We start from the raw sequence: 18,470 nt of genomic DNA, 5'->3' as shown, positions 1-18,470 counted from the left end.
CCAAAATAATAATAAAACACAAATTGATTTTTTCATAATTTGTTTGCCAGGATATGATGAGTATGTGAATTTGGCAGTTGTTCTGAACTTATTGATTTTCACCAATTCTTAAATTGCTTCTAGATTGAAAGTACAGTAATTTACACTTATCTCGACATTTAGCTAATTGGACGGACCAGTAATGCGACATATTTAGTTGGACATTTTTGTAAACATAGAGTTCGGGGTCCAAATTATGACCCCACATTGAAGGTCGACACTGTACCACTGTCATCGCAAATGTTCAATTACAGGTTAAAATTACCTCCAATCCGATACTGAGTGGTGGTAATGCGACGTGCCATTGAATGTAATTTACTGTAAAATATGTCACAAGCTGGATGGGAAGAAATTTTCCAACTGTGAAAGCTGTGGCGAGTGGCAAATGCGATCGCTAAACAGCAAGGTTTAGCCGAACAAGATGGGGATATCGAGTGATAACAAAACAATAAACTCTTTAGATTGAAGATAATTTTGTGATCCTGAAAAGGACCCTTTTTAGCCTTCATGTGAATCCAACGAGCGAACAAATCGTAATGAATGTATTTTTTTGCCATCGCTCCCTTTTAACGCTCATTCGTTCGTCTCGTTGGACTCGCCCCTCTGGCTGAGTCTGCTGATTTGTCTCTATCCTGTGAGTGTGTACCGCTAGAGTATAAAACACGCGGACCCCAAAAAATATCTTATTTTCTTTCAAACCGTAAACCCGTGTGGTTGTACGGCATCGGCATCGTGGACGTAACAAAGGAGGACAAGTTAAGGGAAAGGCAAAGTCTCACTCGAACCGTGCAAGTCTCCAGTTCCCTGTTGGTCGCATTCACTGATTGCTCCGCAAGTGTAACTAGGCCGAACGGATTGGTGCCGGAGCACCAGTATACCTAACAGCGATTATAGAGTTTCGGCCGTCGGAGAGCTCGAGTTGGCTTGCAAAGCTGCTCACGACAATCAGAAAACCCGCATCAAGAACAGAGCAGCTTCGGTTCGGCGCTCATCAAGGCAACAATTAGTTTCAGTGAGTGGCAAAGTGTTTCTCCGGCACGTCGCATCAAATGTAATTTACTGAACAACATGTCACAAGCTGGATGGGAAGAAATTTTCCAACTGTGAAAGCTGTGGCGAGTGGCAAACGCAATAGCTAAACAGGAAGGTTTAACCGAACAAGATGGGAATATCGAGTGATAACAAAAACACAACACCAAAGGTTCTTTTCAGAAACATCAACATATTCATGAAGAGTAAACAGTAAACTAATCCATTTTTAAGGTAGATAGGTAGGTATTCACGTAGGAGAAGAACATAAAACAATATATTTAAAATATATATTTAACAAAAGCTGTCCCTTTTGTATAGTCCTACGTCACTCCGGTTATGTCCCCGACATTACCCACCCGTCTTTTTTTTTAAAAAAAAACAGAGGGGGTTATATCTGTGATATCTTAGACATTCTAACTTTCGAATAAGGTGGTTATCATACTGCTTCATCGAACCGGAAAAGATTTATTAACCCTTTCGTGTACAACATCGAACGACACTCATGGCGATTAGACTGTGCCAGAACGTACAATACCGAACCTCACCTCGTGGTGTATCGATATGAAATGATTGCATAGTTCCAGGCGAATGGTATTCATTAGAAAGCAAGGCAAGGCTAAAAACTTGTCGCATTCACCAGCCCAACTCAGATACGCACGCACAGTATAGTAGGGTGTTCGTTCTTGGTTCATGCTGTTTGAAATCAAATAATTTTATTTATTTATTTTGGCTTAACGTCTTTACAACATGGCCAGATTCAAAATTTTTCTTGTGTATCTCGTTCGTTGCTAGGTGTTTTTAGTGGTGCGGCTTGCAAGGCTTGCGACCAACCCCACTATCTCGCAGGAGGACTATCGTGATACTGCTGCTTTACGTCCCAAGTACCACCAGGACTGGACGAAGACGCTTATAGCGGCGTCAATTCGCTTAAAGGAGTTGTTTCCGGGTTTTTGTGGCTTTTCTTGGGGACTGGCAATGCCCGATCTGCTCATCCCACCACACCCTAGACAGTTCCCCTTTACCAGTGCAAGCCAGAAAAACGATCTATGACCATAGAATTTCTGACCCGAACGGGAATCGAACCCGAAGCCCCCATCTTGGCAAACGGCAAGGAAAAGGAGCTCAAAGGAGGAATTGATACCTACTCGGAAATATCAAGCGCAGGATTTCTGTACAGTTACAAAAACTGAATGCAAAAGCTATTGTCCTTAAAAGCTAAAGTTCTACGTCAAGTTTCCGTCCGTGCCGCTAGGCTTAGATCCATTCACTTTTTATTTTCAATCCAGTTAAACCTAGGTATCTAACAATCTAAACTAGTAGTGTTAAATCACACGATCTAGATGGGCAATTTACACGTTCAAAACTAGAAATCAATTGCTCGTCTCAATTGGTATATTGTTTCGTGTGCTGGGTGGCAAGTTGCGTTGTCTTGTTGAAATCGAATATCGGTCAGATCCGCAGTTGGTATTTGGGGTAAAAAAATGGTGGGTTATATCTATGATGTAACCGCATGGTTGGTGTAGGACTACCATTGAATTAGTAATTATTTGTTTGTGTTGAATAAATTATTGATTGAATGAGCGTTGTGTTCGTACCGGCATTTGTAGTTCGTTTTTGGAAAACACATTCCAGAGCACAAAATGCATGCGTGTACAGAAGTACTTGCTTGAATCAATAACTTCAACTTTATAGAAGAAGAATATAGAAGCTTTCAATATGAAAGTTCATTCGCCTCTAGTATCTTTAATGACAATTTTCCCATGCTCCTCTATTTTGTAGTTCGTATTGAGGAAATCTTTCGGTCTGCACAAATGCAACCCAGTATAAAAGTACCCGCGGCTCGCATATATTTGCAATACCAATTTCCTGCGGCTCCTTTTGAAGTCTGTGTTGGGGAAATACATCTCTACATGCATATATGCATGTAGAGCTTACAACGCAATGTTTCGCTCGTATTCAAATTGTATTCCGTTGTTTCTCTGATTTCTCCTTTTGCACGGTGCAATTTGAGAAGCGCAATTCGAAAGGCGTGCAAAAGAGGCAGCAGATCGGCGAAATTATGTCGCCAGGTTGCTGTGCGACTTACTGAATTAGACGCATTAGTACACCAATTGTTCGGTGTTAAGTCAGAGGGGACCAAGTCACAAAATTGAAAATTTCGAGTTATTGATTGCATTAGGTTAGGCATTTTGTAAGCTACAAACCACATTAATCAGATATGGAAATCACGCATGCAGCAGGAATAACGTATCGAAATTGTTCCGAATGTTCAATGGAAATCCTTTATAACAGCAGTTTTTCTCGAAATCATAAAAATGTCACATGGTCCAATCTGACTTAACCCCGACCAATTGGACGTCGTCTCAAATTGGCTGAATGCTACTCTGACTCTGTAAAGCACCATGAATAAAATAGGATGTTCAGAAAAAGCCTTCTACGACCACACAAGCGACGAGTGGTCCGACTATAGCGGGGGTTTGCCAGATATCAGCAACGTGACGATTTTCTGGGCCGGTATTTAGGAGACCTCAGTACAGGGCAAATGTGGTTAAGACGGGAGGAGGAGAGTTGTGGTTGAATTGGAGAAATGCAAATTATCATCGTCGGCGAGAACAATGTCCGCGGGCCCCGAAGGTGTTCAAAACTTCTGGCACAAGAAGCTGATCATAGTACATCTAACGATAGCTGAGTGTTTCAACAAGGTGCTACGTGACCCGAACAACCTACCCGAATGTGCTACCCGTGGTTTCACCTTCCTCCTCCTGAAAGACAGCAACACATTGAACCCATCAAATTACAGACCGATAATATGCCTATCGAGTGTGTACAAATGTTGAGCAGTACCATTACCGCCAAAGTTTTCACTCACTGCGAACAATATCACATCCTCGCAGAAGAGCAGAAAGGATGCAAGAGAAATACGCATGACTGCGAAAACCTGGTCATTATGGAAGTAGCCATAGTCGGACAAGCGACTTACATTCAGCGGAATCTCAGTATGGCCTACATAGACTATAAGAAGGCTTATAACTCCATACTTCAATCGTTTCTCGTTCGAATATTGGAGCTCTATAAAATTGTTCCCGCCGTCGTAATGTTCCTGCAGCATGCGATGAGGCAGTGGAGCACGTCTCCGCACCTCAGTGATGGGGAAACAGTATTGCAGTCTAGAACGCTACAGATGAAGAGGAGGATATTCCAAGGCGACTCTTTTAGTCCATTTTGGTTATGTCTGGTACTGATCCCCCTCAGTACGATGCTCAAGATAAACGGCCATGGCTATAAGATAAGATATGGCGACCGTGCCCACGAAGAAGTAATCCATAATTTTAACAGGGACGATTTCGAAGTCTACGCTGATTCACGTCAGCGTCTCGGTGTAGCTATCTCGGTTGTCGAACACATAAGCAAAGACATCTGCATGGAGTTCGGCCTCGACAAGTGCCGCTATGTCCATTCGGCTAAAAGAACAACTCACCGAATCCGGAGGTTACGAGGTCTACGAAGGCGAGTTGATAAGACACATGGTTCGTGGCAAAAACATCTCGGATTCCGACAACTAACCAGGGTTCGCCACCCCAACATCAAGACGAAGCTAAGATACAAGTTCTTGAGTCGAGTGAACTGTCCTTAGGATTTTCTCCAACGCGGAGAACAAGATACTAGTGGTACCCTCGTTGCACAGGGTAACATCCAACTTGGCCAGAGCTTCTAGTAAACTAGTCCCTCTCTCGTTGGTTAGGGTGGCAGCGAAAATGGTCATGTCAAATTTCAAAAACCGACCATGTATATTTTGTTTATTGGCCCAAAAAATGACCTGTGCAAAATTTCAGCTCAATCGGACATGATTTAGAGGTGCCTCAAAGCGCTCAAAGTTTTGATTTTCTGATCCTCGAAAAACTTCCAAGGGGGGGACTGAAGGAAATTTGAAAAATCGAAATTTTGTTTTCGATGCCAACTCGAAAACGAAAAAAAAATTTTGGCCGAAAATCGACCTTTTGGGACTTAGCCTGAGAGGCAATTAAGGTATGTTAAAAAAAATAACTAACAATTGGACATGATTCAGGGGTTGCCTCAAAGCTCTTAAAATTTGGATTTTTTTATCCACGAAAATCTTCCAAGGGGGGAATAAAGAAAATTTAGAAAATCGATTTTTTTTCGATTCCAAATGACTTAAAATGCATAACACGTAGAGATCTGATCTAGCAAAAAAATTTTTGCCAGAAAATCGACTTTTTGGGACTTTTGCCAAAAAAAACAAAACTTTGTGTGCTTTGAGGCACCCCAATTGGAGCGAGAAAGAATCAAACTTCAGACACTATTTTAAAAAAAATCAAATTTCGCACAGAGTAAATTCGAATTCCGGACACTCTGTTTGAATAACGGTTTCTTGTGGGTTTAGGCTCAATTCATATTTCTGTACAATTGCTAATTCAATAAAATGATCAAACATGCGGAAATAACAACGACTTGTCCTGTCTAAAAGTGTGCTGCAAACTTCCATGCACACACTAATGTCTCAAAAATTTTATACAACCATTGATGGCTTGTAAATTTGTAATAGAACTTCAACCACTTGTTTTTTTAAACTAACTTGGAATAATTTTCAACAACCTTTTTTTGTGATATTTGCAAGCATTTACCCCTTCCCCTATTTTCCCCCAAAATGCTTGTCGTTTATTTATGTTTTTCTATGTTGTAGTTTCATGGGTTAAAATACCGTAAGGGTTATATTGTTAAAATAATATAGATATAGTTGAATTTAAGTTATTTGCTGTTGAAAGTTCAAATTCAAGGTTATTCACAGAACTTGAATCTTGAATCTTCACTTTTGTTACAAAGTTTCGTTAATTTGGCCATTATCCTTTTGTACCAATTTTTGTACCAAAGCTTCCTCAACCTAGCTAATGTTTGGATTTCTTTTTCTAATCGTTTTAACTCAGGTTTCCTTTTCCATTTCTCAATTTTTTGGCGCTTCGTCATTTCAATCAACCTCTTCGCAGGTTCTACTTCTCTTTACAACATATCCCAGGACTCGCTTGTGACCACTGAAGAAGTAACATGAGGCTTAGTTTTACCGTGAGTTGATGAGTTTCCGGGAGGGAGGGAGGTGTCGACGTTTCTTCTGTTAGAAGTTCACCCAGTTGTACATTGTCCACTAATCACTCAGCTTCCCTCATATCTATTTACTGGTCTGTGGTTGAAAAACATGTCTTGTTATTTATACAAGATATCAAAATATTTTGGTGCGTTATATGAATCTACGCTTTGTATCCATAATAAACCTGAAAACTAACATTGTAGTACCACTAATTTCAACTGTCCGAAATATGAATCGTAGCGAAGAATTTCGATTCAAATTTTTGACATTTTATATTGTAATTTTTTGAAGGAAAACTAACTAACCACCGTAAAAACATTTATTGCACCTTAAAACCTCCACATGCCAAATTTGGTTTCATTTGCTTGATTAATTCTCGAGTTATGCAGAAATTTGTGTTTCATTTTAATAGTTCAAAACTCAGGGCTCTCAATTGATCATCTTTGTGTTGTTATAGAATAACTACGTTCACGCAACAATCATCAGCGATGGAGATCGATTCAGTATCGGAGGCTTGGCCTCTCTCTATCCGTATGCCAGCTCTGCTTGCAACAATAAAATACATCGGGCTGTTGTGTCACAAATAACACAACAATGATCATATTAACTATCTCCTCTGTCCGGTCTACTGAACAATGGAAAAACTAAAGGGCCTGAGCCTGAATAAATAAACAAATGGGATAGAAATAAGATATCAAACCCTACAAAGTTATTATCTACATATTATATGAATATTTGATATAAATTGAAAACATAACATATATTCGGAATATTTTAAGAGGTGATAGAGGTTTTTATTTGGTGAAAAAAATCTTTTACAAATATGGTCGAATTTCAACAATCCCCCTTTAGATCACAATATTTTTATAAACAAACTCATTGCTAGATAGAGCAGGTTTCTAACATCAGAGTTCATATTGAAACGAATTTGAGATTCTAGCAGGAATCTCATAATTACATTGCAGATTTTCGTTTTGAATAAAGATTGACCTCAGTTTATGAACATTTCTGACACACCTATTTTGAGACCATTTTCGGTGAATCATCACACGGACCGGTGGTGGCATCACAGTTGACGCCAAACTTATGGGCCGCACGGTGATGAGGACATATTCCCAAACAGGAAGCAATTATCGAAGGGCGGCGCGTTTGAAAGTACACGCACAACAAGTGAAAAATGAATGAAAAACCCTGTGCCCATTCCAGGGACCCTCCACACTGTTGAAAACCGAACCGTCTGTTGGACGGATAACAAAATTAATGTTTTTGCGGTGTTTGCTTTTGTTCTAATTTTCGCACTGAAATCTATAAGTCACTTTGCTTAGAGTTAGGTCCATCGAGATTGACTTCCACCTATGTTGTGTCTGAATCATTTAGTGTTATTTATCTAAAGTTACGATCTTTGTCATTCTCTCGCTCGTTGGCTTGATTGGTTTTTGTTTTCTTCCATTGATTCTTCTGTTACTTGCAGATAATTTTCCTTTTGTTTTGAGGAGCCGCCTAATTTCCACACACGGTGTGAGCCTTGTCGTGGGCCAATGTACCGCACGCACGCAGTGATTGTTTTCCACGAACGAGTGTCTGCTTTCACAAAACCATTGTACACACTTCATGCCAGTCTAGACAACTTCCGTTCTGAAGTGGGGAGTTTAACGTCAATTTTTTCGGGTGATTTATTGATTGTTTCAAAAATTTCACCTAGAACACAACACGGATTGTGTTTGGCTGAAAATTATTTTATTATATCCATATATTCACAGACTTTAATCTGTTACAGTTGAAAGTAGAGTTATGAGCTCAGTGACCGTGGTATGATGCAAATAAGAATAAAAATAATTTGAAACGCTGCTAAATGAATTTAACAGAATTCAATGTATCTCAGTTTATGAAGATCCAACTGATTGCGCAAAGTTATTTGAAAATGCCAGAATATGATGATATGTTGAATTAAGGTTCAACGTTGGTCATCATACAAAAAGTATGCCACTGAATAAGCATTGCTTTTCTGATTCCCTGAACGGTTTCTTAGCGGTAGTTAAAAACGACCATGAGCTATTCATATATATTATGTGGCAAACCTGAAGATAAAAAACACGGGTTAGATTTGAACGTCATCTTGGTTTCATTTGCTTGATTAATTCTCGAGTTATGAAGAAATTTGACAGCTTTCAAAATACAAGGCCACATTTCCTGACATAAAAATGGGTAAGTCTGTCTGAACATGCACTATTTATCATGTAGTATTTCTAATATCTTATTAGGAACAACATTCAAAGGAGAACAATGTGAATAATTCAACGTGCATATGTGAAAAAAGATTATTTTTTTATTTTTAGACAAATGCCTTGCAGAATATAACGTTATTCATTTGTGCACTTTGATCTCCTTTCGCATGGTTAAATATTCATAATAACTAATAACTTCCTACAGATGAACGGAAATATGGTATATGGAAAATCCTGTTGAGCATACTGGAATGAGAATGAGAATGAGAATGAGAATGAGAATGAGAATGAGAATGAGAATGAGAATGAGAATGAGAATGAGAATGAGAATGAGAATGAGAATGAGAATGAGAATGAGAATGAGAATGAGAATGAGAATGAGAATGAGAATGAGAATGAGAATGATAATGAGAATGATAATGAGAATGAGAATGAGAATGAGAATGAGAATGAGAATGAGAATGAGAATGAGAATGAGAATGAGAATGAGAATGAGAATGAGAATGAGAATGAGAATGAGAATGAGAATGAGAATGAGAATGAGAATGAGAATGAGAATGAGAATGAGAATGAGAATGAGAATGAGAATGAGAATGAGAATGAGAATGAGAATGAGAATGAGAATGAGAATGAGAATGAGAATGAGAATGAGAATGAGAATGAGAATGAGAATGAGAATGAGAATGAGAATGAGAATGAGAATGAGAATGAGAATGAGAATGAGAATGAGAATGAGAATGAGAATGAGAATGAGAATGAGAATGAGAATGAGAATGAGAATGAGAATGAGAATGAGAATGAGAATGAGAATGAGAATGAGAATGAGAATGAGAATGAGAATGAGAATGAGAATGAGAATGAGAATGAGAATGAGAATGAGAATGAGAATGAGAATGAGAATGAGAATGAGAATGAGAATGAGAATGAGAATGAGAATGAGAATGAGAATGAGAATGAGAATGAGAATGAGAATGAGAATGAGAATGAGAATGAGAATGAGAATGAGGATGAGAATGAGAATGAGAATGAGAATGAGAATAAAAAGAATACAGGCAAACTTCGATATAACGTACATTCCACTTTCGAAATTGTACGTTGTATCGAATTGTACACTATATAGAAGCATAATAGAGAACTCAAACCCATAGCTCTTATTACACTGTTGTGACACTGTTTGGGTAGAGATAGTATATGATGAAAAAATCCTGCTAGAACGTGAAGCCAACTTTCTCGTGAAGTTTCTCTTCATACTGTTGACTGAGGATAACTTTTTTCGGGAAAAGTTTTAAAAAAAACTTAAAATTTTAGAAAAATCCAACTTAAAAACTTTAAGAACTACATAGGAAATTGTCCAAGCTTTCATTAAAAAATTTCAGAAAAAATATTTTTTATAATTCAGTTTTCTTAAAATTATATTAAATTAAATTCTGAACGAAAACTATTTGAATAGTCCATATAACTACAGGGTTTTCCAACTTTAAATTCCGAAAGTAAATTGAAATAAAACACAATTAGAATTCGAATTTCGATGAAACTTTTATTTCAAATTAAAGTTTGGTTTATGCCATTATGTGTGAAATACAACATCATTCAAATGTCCACCTAGGGCTTCCTCGCACACCTTGATCCGGAACAGGTAATTTTCGATGACTTTTCGGCACATATGGGGCGGTATCTCGGTCATAACTTCACGAATGTTGTCTTTCAAATGTTCAAGAATTTGCGGAGAGTTGGCATAGACACGGTCTTTCGCATAACCCCACAAAAAAAAGTCTAGCGGGTTCAAATCGCATGATCCAATTGGCATCACCAAAACGCGAAATTATGCGTCCCTCAAATTTCGTTCGCAATATGTTCGGTCGTGTTGTGTGGCACGTGGCGCCGTCCTGCTGAAACCACATGTCATCCGTATCCATATCTTCAATTTGTGGTAAAAAAAAAATCGGTTAACATGCGGCCATAGCGCTCACCATTCACAGTTACCGTCTCGCCGTCCTCATTTTCAAAGAAATACGACCCGATGACTCTACCAGACCATAATGCGCACCAAACAGTGACTTTTGGCGGATGCAATGGCCTCTCAACAATCACGTGTGGATTTTCTGAGCCCCATATACGGAAATTTTGGGTGTTCACATAGCCAACCAGCTCGAAATGTGCCTCATCGCTGAAGAAAATTTGATGCGAAAATTCAGCATTTTGCTGCTGTTATTCGTTCACCCAATCGACGTATGCCCGACGCATTCCATGGTCACCACGCTCTAATTTTTGTACCAGTTGGACTGCAAGTGCAAGTCCAAATGCAAAATTCGCCACAATGATGTGTTTGACAAGCCCAATTGCTGAGCACGCCGTGGAATCGAAACATTCGGATCATCCTCCACACTGCCAGCAACAGCAGCAATATTTTCGGCCGAACGCACATTACGATGATGCACAGGTTTCACAATATCCGCTACGGATCCAGTTTGTTCGAATTTACGCACTACATTAGCGATTGTGTGCTCTGTAGGCCGTCCATGACGACCAAAATCCGTCCGTAATGCTCGAAAAACATTTGCCGGTTTTTCATCATTTTTATAGTATAATTTAACAAAATTAACACGTTGTGCGATGCTAAAACGATCCATATTGTAAAATGGCAGACATTTAACTAACGATATGACGCTTTGGTTGACAGCTATGTCAAACGGTTGTCAGCGCAGGACTGTATACTTTCGGAAGCCCGAAATGGAAAACCCTGTACCAACAAGTCTCCCATACTTTGGAAGAAAGGATCGTTACTTTTGGCAATTTTTTTGAAATTTTTGGAATTTTTTTTTCAGAGTATTTTTAATTACCTACATTTTATTCTTTGACCAAAATTGCATTACTTTTGTATTATTTTGCACTTTTCACGCATTTTATATTAAATTTTACAATTCTTTTAACGCAGAAAGAACCGGAACAATCTACTGAAGGATTGGGACACTGACAATTAACTGAATACACAGTTTTTTTCTGGAAAAATCCTTATTTTGGTTGCCTTGAAAATTAGATCGCTTGCAACCGCAATGGACGAAATCTTTGTTTTGTTTACAATTTTGGTATTTCGTGCGCTCAAGTGTCGGCAAGTATTTCGAAACGACGAACATAGGCTAATCATGCTTTTTGCGTAACATATTTGCCAAAAAACTGAGAATTTCTTATAAAACTAGAAGTGGCTCGTCTTACCCCGCCGGGCGGTCTTACCCCGTCTTTGGACAAAGTTTTTCGGACAATTTTGTAAAATGAATTAGTAGTCCACCACTGAGTCATTCATGGTCTCACCATAAACATCTCAAGCATGGCTCAATTGTCCCAATGCACAATGGTCCAGGAGATGCATTTAAGTGGAAATTAGCATATTCTCTAGACAGAAACTGTCTTAGACAAAGTTGTTACTCATGATAGAGCGCTCGTTTTTATGTTGTCAAAAATAGGGTGACCAAAATTGTCGATGAAATAAAAATCTAACTTTTTTATGTTTATAGATAGAGGTAAATATAGTTCGACAATGTTTTAGCTCCAATTATTTGAGATATCTTTGTAGAACAAAGTTTTTCTCTATCTCTTGAAATCTCTTGAAATAACCGATATAGAGCCTTTTTCTATGTTACGTTAGGGTCACCATGAAAATAACTGTTTTTTTGCTCTAACTTTTATATTTCCAATTTTACATGCACACTGTCTTCGAAAGACTTTTAGAGCTTATTAATACAAACATTTTTCGATGCAGAACTTGTCAATTTGCTCAAAGTTATTGAAATTTCTTCCCAAAAAACACGTTCTTTTCATTTGTTTGTCATTCTTTCTGGGGCAAACATAAAAAATGTTTGTTGATGGAATTTGAAAAAACAGATTCCACTCTATATAATATGTGATTTTCAAAACTATGATATTTTTGGTGCTTGAGTAAATTAAAATTAAAATCATGAGTTTTTGGAAACCCATCAATAACTCTGAGCAGGATTGAGATATTGACATGTTCTGCATCGCAAAATGTTGGTATTGATAAACTCTAAAAGTCGTACGAAGACCACTTTGATGTAGAATTTTAAATATAGAAGTAAGAGTGAAAAACCCCGTTTTTTTCATAGTTACCCTAATGGAACCCAGATAGGAGGTGCTAAAACAACTTTATCGGAGATATTTATTGTTTAGACAAAAACTGTCTTAGACAAAGTTATTACATATGATAGAGCGCTCATTTTTGTGTTATCAAAAATAGGGTGACCAAAATTGTCTTTCTTATCTTTATAGATAGAGATAAACATAGTTCAACAATGTTGTAGCTCCAGTTATTATAAACAACTTTGTAGAACAAAGCTTTTTTCTATCTTTTAAAATAATCAATTTAACGCTTTGTTTCCATATTGCATTAGGGTGACCATGGAAAAACGTGTTTTTCTGCTTTAACTTTTATATTTCAAATTCTACATCAGAACTGTCTTCGTACGACTTTTAGAGCTTATTGATACCAACATTTTGCGATGCAGAACACGTCTATATCTTAATCCTACTCAAAGTTATTGATGGTTCTTTACCCAAAAACTCATGATTCCAATTTTAGTTTTCTCAAACACAAAAAATAATATAGTTTTGAAAATCACATATTATATAGAGTGAAATCTGTTTTTTTTATATTTGCCCCAGAAAGAATGACAAACAAATGAAAAGAGCGTGTTTTTTGGGAAGAAATATGAATAACTTTGATTAAAGTTGGGATATTGACAAGTTCTGCATCGAAAAATGTTTGTATTAGTGAGCTCTGAAAGTCTTTCAAAGACAATTTGCATGTAAAATTTGAAATATAAAAGTTATAGCAAAAAAACAGTTTTTTTCATGGTGACCCTGACGTACCTTAGAAAAAATACGCTATATCGGTTATTTCAAGAGATAGAGAAAAACTTTGTTCTACAAAGATGTGTCAAATAATTGGAGCTACAACAGGTCGCGTTCGGTGTGCGCTCTTGTCTCCATCTTCTATCGCGGAAATTGTATATGTGGCTGTGCCGTATCGATTTTATCACTGAGGAATGAAGAATCGCCAATTGCCAGCCCGCGCGAGGTTTACTTCTGTTTCTTTATTCCATCCTCTTTTTCATATGCATACGAGTGTTTTTGTGTTGAGTGCATGATGAAATATGCTAGAAGGAATGTGTTTTTCTGGACTGACAGCTTTCCCGGAGAGAATATGGCAATGAGAATTGGAGAACACATAAACTTTCGTTCATGACTCTCATTTTACCATAGACTTTGATTACATTTTACACTTCTTTCCTTCCTGCTCTCTCCCGGTTTCCCTTTTTACCATGGAGAGAGAATACAAAGATTGTCAGCAGTCGAGTCAAAGCTATGTAACAGATGATCCGATTTAACGAAAGCTCCAATGAATTCGAAACACTAGAATTTCCAATGTCGTTCATATTCTTCCAAAACTGTCCGATCAATGCTCTCTTCCACAATATAGTTCACGGAATATATCGCCGGTTCGTTTGATTATGGAATTATGGATGGGTTCTCTCGGTGGCCTTCTCGGGTTGCCCGCGGATGGAGGAATCCAAATCCGACGGCGTGGAGATGTCTTTTCGTGGGCCTGAGGATGGAGAGCTCCTCTAGGACCAATTGAAACGACGAAAAAGCATACGCGCAGTAAATAATTTAATATATTGTCAGGACGATTTCTCTAGAAGTATTTTCTCGGTGACCTTGTCAGGTTTCCCAGTTCGATACAGAATAGGCGTAATTAATAATGGAACATATTGCCGGCTCGGTTGGCTTTGGAGGAATTCTCTCGGTTACCTTTTTAGGTTTCCCACAGTCAAATCTCCGCCGGAGTGATTGAATTTCGATAAAAAGTACGTACGATGAATACTAGAAAAAAAGCCGGTCCAATCTATTTTACAGGTTTTCCTTCTCAGGATACCGTAGTCTCTGCCGCGTATTGTAACACATGCGGTTTTCGGATTTTTGTTTCGTCGAGTGGTCGATAGTTCGCGTTCACATAATCACATCACTTACCTCAGTGAATCCTGATTTTTACCTCTCCCTACTAACAACTATCCCTCCCATGATAAACGCTAGGGAACCACGCTATAGAAGCGACCCTTCTGGCCTTCGGGCGGCGAATATCATACTAACATTCCTTCCCTTCCCCTGGTGACTGTAAGGACGTGGCCGGCGTCGTTATTGACCGTTTAAAGCTCGAATTACCGAAAATTGCACAACGAGAATGATTTGCTAGTCCCGAGCGTCATTCTGTGTGTTCTTTGTGCAATTTGGTTGGTTCAGGTCAATCACGGAGAGCAACTACGAAGTTTACAGTCTACCCAAGCTCAAGCTCAAGCTCAAATAATTGGAGCTACAACATTGTCTAACTATATTTACCTCTATCTATAAAGATAAGAAAGTTAGATTTTTTATTTCATCGACATTTTTGGTCACCCTATTTTTGACAACATAAAAACGAGCGCTCTATCATGAGTAACAATTTTATCTAAGACAGGATTTGTCTAGAGAATAACTGTCAAGTTCTAAATGCTAATTTCCACTTAAATGCATCTCCTGGACCACTGTGCAATGTTATACACATTCAAAAATTATTTTTCCAGTTGGCTATTTCCCCTCGCAAATGGATTACATCACTTCTAAATTGAAATTGCCACATAATTGTTCCACAAAACCAAGCACGAAATATTCTCCTCACAATGTAACTGTCATAAACCATAATATTTAGATTTCCCAAGTGCGGATTGCTGCATATGATATCGTTTTCATTTATTTTGGTGGGACCGACTAGGATTCTGGCAGTTGAATATCAAACATACGTAAAATTTCAATTTCAAAAGCAAATCTGAATGAAATTCTGAATTTGTGAAAAATACCCACTAAGTATATGTATACCACCGTGAATTTATAAACCCGTTGCTTGCTGCATCAATTGAGTTCGTGACCTTTCTCTAAATAATTCCGAGTATAAACTTTCTATTATATCGGGTGTAACTACGATTGAAATCGCTGAGATTAAAGGGAAATAATTTCCAGCGAATAAATTTTGCTTTGATTTTTACCCGTGTTTAACTCTCAATGGAACAAAAACGTGCGCCGAAATGGTATTTTGTTTACCAAATGGAGGCATGTTTCGAGTATGTTATGAACAGAGAGGCTCATTAAGTGACAGCTGAACGATGCCATCAACTATTCACCAGGAGCCAAATCATTGATGGCAATTGTCCAGCAGTGAGTTCAACTTTATGATTTAAAAGCCGATATACTAAATGCTTCTCAGTCATGGATGAAGTAAACTGCAGACAGGCTCCAAATATGAACAAATCTATTGCTTGATCTTTGGGAATTCGTCTGTAGAGATTAACTTGTGCTTTAAAAGAAGGAATATCGAAATGGTCAGTTACCAAAAACACCGTGTTGTCAAAATCGAATAGAGGAATCTGTGCACTGTTATCTTCCGGAGGCCCATTTTATGGTTCTCTGAGTTTGGGGTAGTTTGTGAAAAAACGCGATGAGTTGCGCGGTTCGATGTTGTCTTTGTGCCGAATTTTCATTTTGCCGAAAACGAACCGTGGTAAAATTGGGTAAGTACGGTATATAACATTCAACCTAGTTCAGTTTTTGGTCGGCATGAATTTATTCAATTTGTCGATAGAAGTTCTAAAACAACAAACTATTATTATTGTCCATGTTTTTTTTATATTCATCTTTTTCTAAATGTTTTACAATAAGAATCAAACAGTTCGATAACAATTTCCAAAATAACAAAATAACGCAAAATAAAACATATGCGATAGTTGGGTTGGAGTGTACTATTAGAAACATTCCATAAAATAAGTCGATAGCCGAATGTGTCGTATATAAATGCTACCAGAAAGATGAGATAAAACCAAGGGTCAAATCAAGCGATAGATCCTTACCATTCATTTCCGTTTATTCGAACACGCTGATCATTCATCAGTAAATGAGAGAGATCATTCAAACATGAAAATTTATGTTTAAAATACTGGCGAATCAAATTTGAAATCAAAGCCTCTAAAAGTCGGTTCTCAACGATGTCAAATACGATTTAATGTATCAGCAAACATCAGAGTGATCTACTTCTTAGTTTAAAATCCTGTTAGAGAAGGCCAAATAAAAAAAAATCATATTTGTTCGTCGTGTACACGAACATTTAATATAACACCACCAAGCAGAGAAACGTGAACCAAGGAACCGGAAAATCGTCATGTTTAATGGGCACTTTTTGCACCACTTGCCGGAAACGTCAATCACAGAAGCCGGTCGATCTATCTTGCTTATCGATACGGGATCACATACATTTTTTCCGCACCGCCTAGAACTAGTTTCGAAACTCATGGGCATTACTACCATCATCTGACGACCAAGGGTCTTGTTCTATCGCCAAGAAACCGCATGCATATGCGTTCTCCATCAAAATTGTCAAGTTATTCAAATTACTGGTTAAAGCACATTAGATTAGAACATTCCAGCGGATCCGAGGGTGGCTAATTAACACCGTCTGCCGTCATCATAACGTGTTGCACTTACCGGGCCCAAACAGTATGTTTATCATAATTTAATATCTAATGGTATAGATGTAAAGTGATTAGCCAGCGTGAAGGTATGCCTGCGGCTCTACAACACATTTCTTGAGCTTGGAGGTACAGAATTCCAGTGTTTTTTCCCCCGTGTCTGATCAGAGGCTACCAACCTGTTCTAATCTCAACCACAACAGCTGCATGTGTTGCTGCTATTTTCTTGGAAAAGTAACTTTATTAATAACGTGCTCGGGAGGAGTCTAATATCGAACACTTTGCAATTTTCATTCATTTGAAGCTTGCCTTCCTACGCGGACACCTCAACGGGTGTACCTTTATGTAGATGAGTTGCCCCGAACCGAACGGCCGCTGTTTTTTTTCTGCTCTCCGCGCGCGCTTCAGCCAAAGTGTCTGGAGCGGACAGTGAGCTCGATCTTTAGAATGGGTATAGCGGTTTGTACGTGTCTCGCCGTTTAATCACGGTGGAAGAGAAATTCAAACCATCGGTTATTTTTAGCCATCGCCTTGCCCGCGCACTGGTTAATAATTGAATTCATTATTAGAAGAGAAAAAAAACCGCGAGATCGATCCTCGAGCAGCGGGTTCTCCGGTTGATATTAGAAGTAATTAGGCACATATTTACAATCTCAATTTGCCACTTCGGAACAACTTCTTATATTGTCTCTGAAGGTTGCCGGCGTATGGTAACTAGCTCGTGTCAACCAAGTACTACGGGAGGCACAATGGACTAACAGTTAATGCGATGCAAGCAATTACCAGTGAATTTACTTATAATAATGAACTTCAACTTTTTTGCCATCGCAGTTTAACGTGATCCAATAGTAGGGTAGTATGATGTTATAAAATAGTTTTTCATTAATATCGCCCAACAGTTTATATAGTTATTCTGGTACATCGTTACGTAGTCTTCAATTGGTCATTGGTCATTTTCACATGAATATGTATCTTTTCTGATGCTTTGGTTTTATTCTAAATTTTTCGAAATTTTAATTGATTGGCCTTAGCTTTTCATCCTAATACTAAATAAATATTTGCATTAAAAATGCACGTTTAATATGATTAGATACATATGATTTGGTTTTCAATGATTGACATACTGATTGTAGGTCATTTATCGAATTACATCCAGGTTGCAAAATCTCGAGTGAAGAACAAGCAATATAAGACCGATGTTCATGGAACGGCAAATTAACTAGTGTCGAAGTGCTTCCTTACTGTTCATACACATGAACCAGGTCATTTGTCCAACAAAATTGTCTAGTTGTATTTTGAAAATATTGATCAAAAACAATTTAATGATGAAAGTCCCAAATAAAAAAATTGAAAATATGTCACCCTTCTAAACTCGAGTAGACCGCGAGTAATCGGTTTTCTACATCACTAACATTAGAATTAAGGGAAAATGTTTATATATACTTGTAACCATACAGTGTGGAGTTTGGCTCCTTTAAACTTATGTAACTGAGCCTGTAAAAATAAACG

The sequence above is a fragment of the Toxorhynchites rutilus genome, chromosome 3 (genome assembly GCF_029784135.1).
Source record: "Toxorhynchites rutilus septentrionalis strain SRP chromosome 3, ASM2978413v1, whole genome shotgun sequence".
In the NCBI taxonomy this organism is placed as follows: Eukaryota; Metazoa; Arthropoda; class Insecta; order Diptera; family Culicidae; genus Toxorhynchites; species Toxorhynchites rutilus.
Note: the sequence above shows the minus strand (reverse complement) of the source record.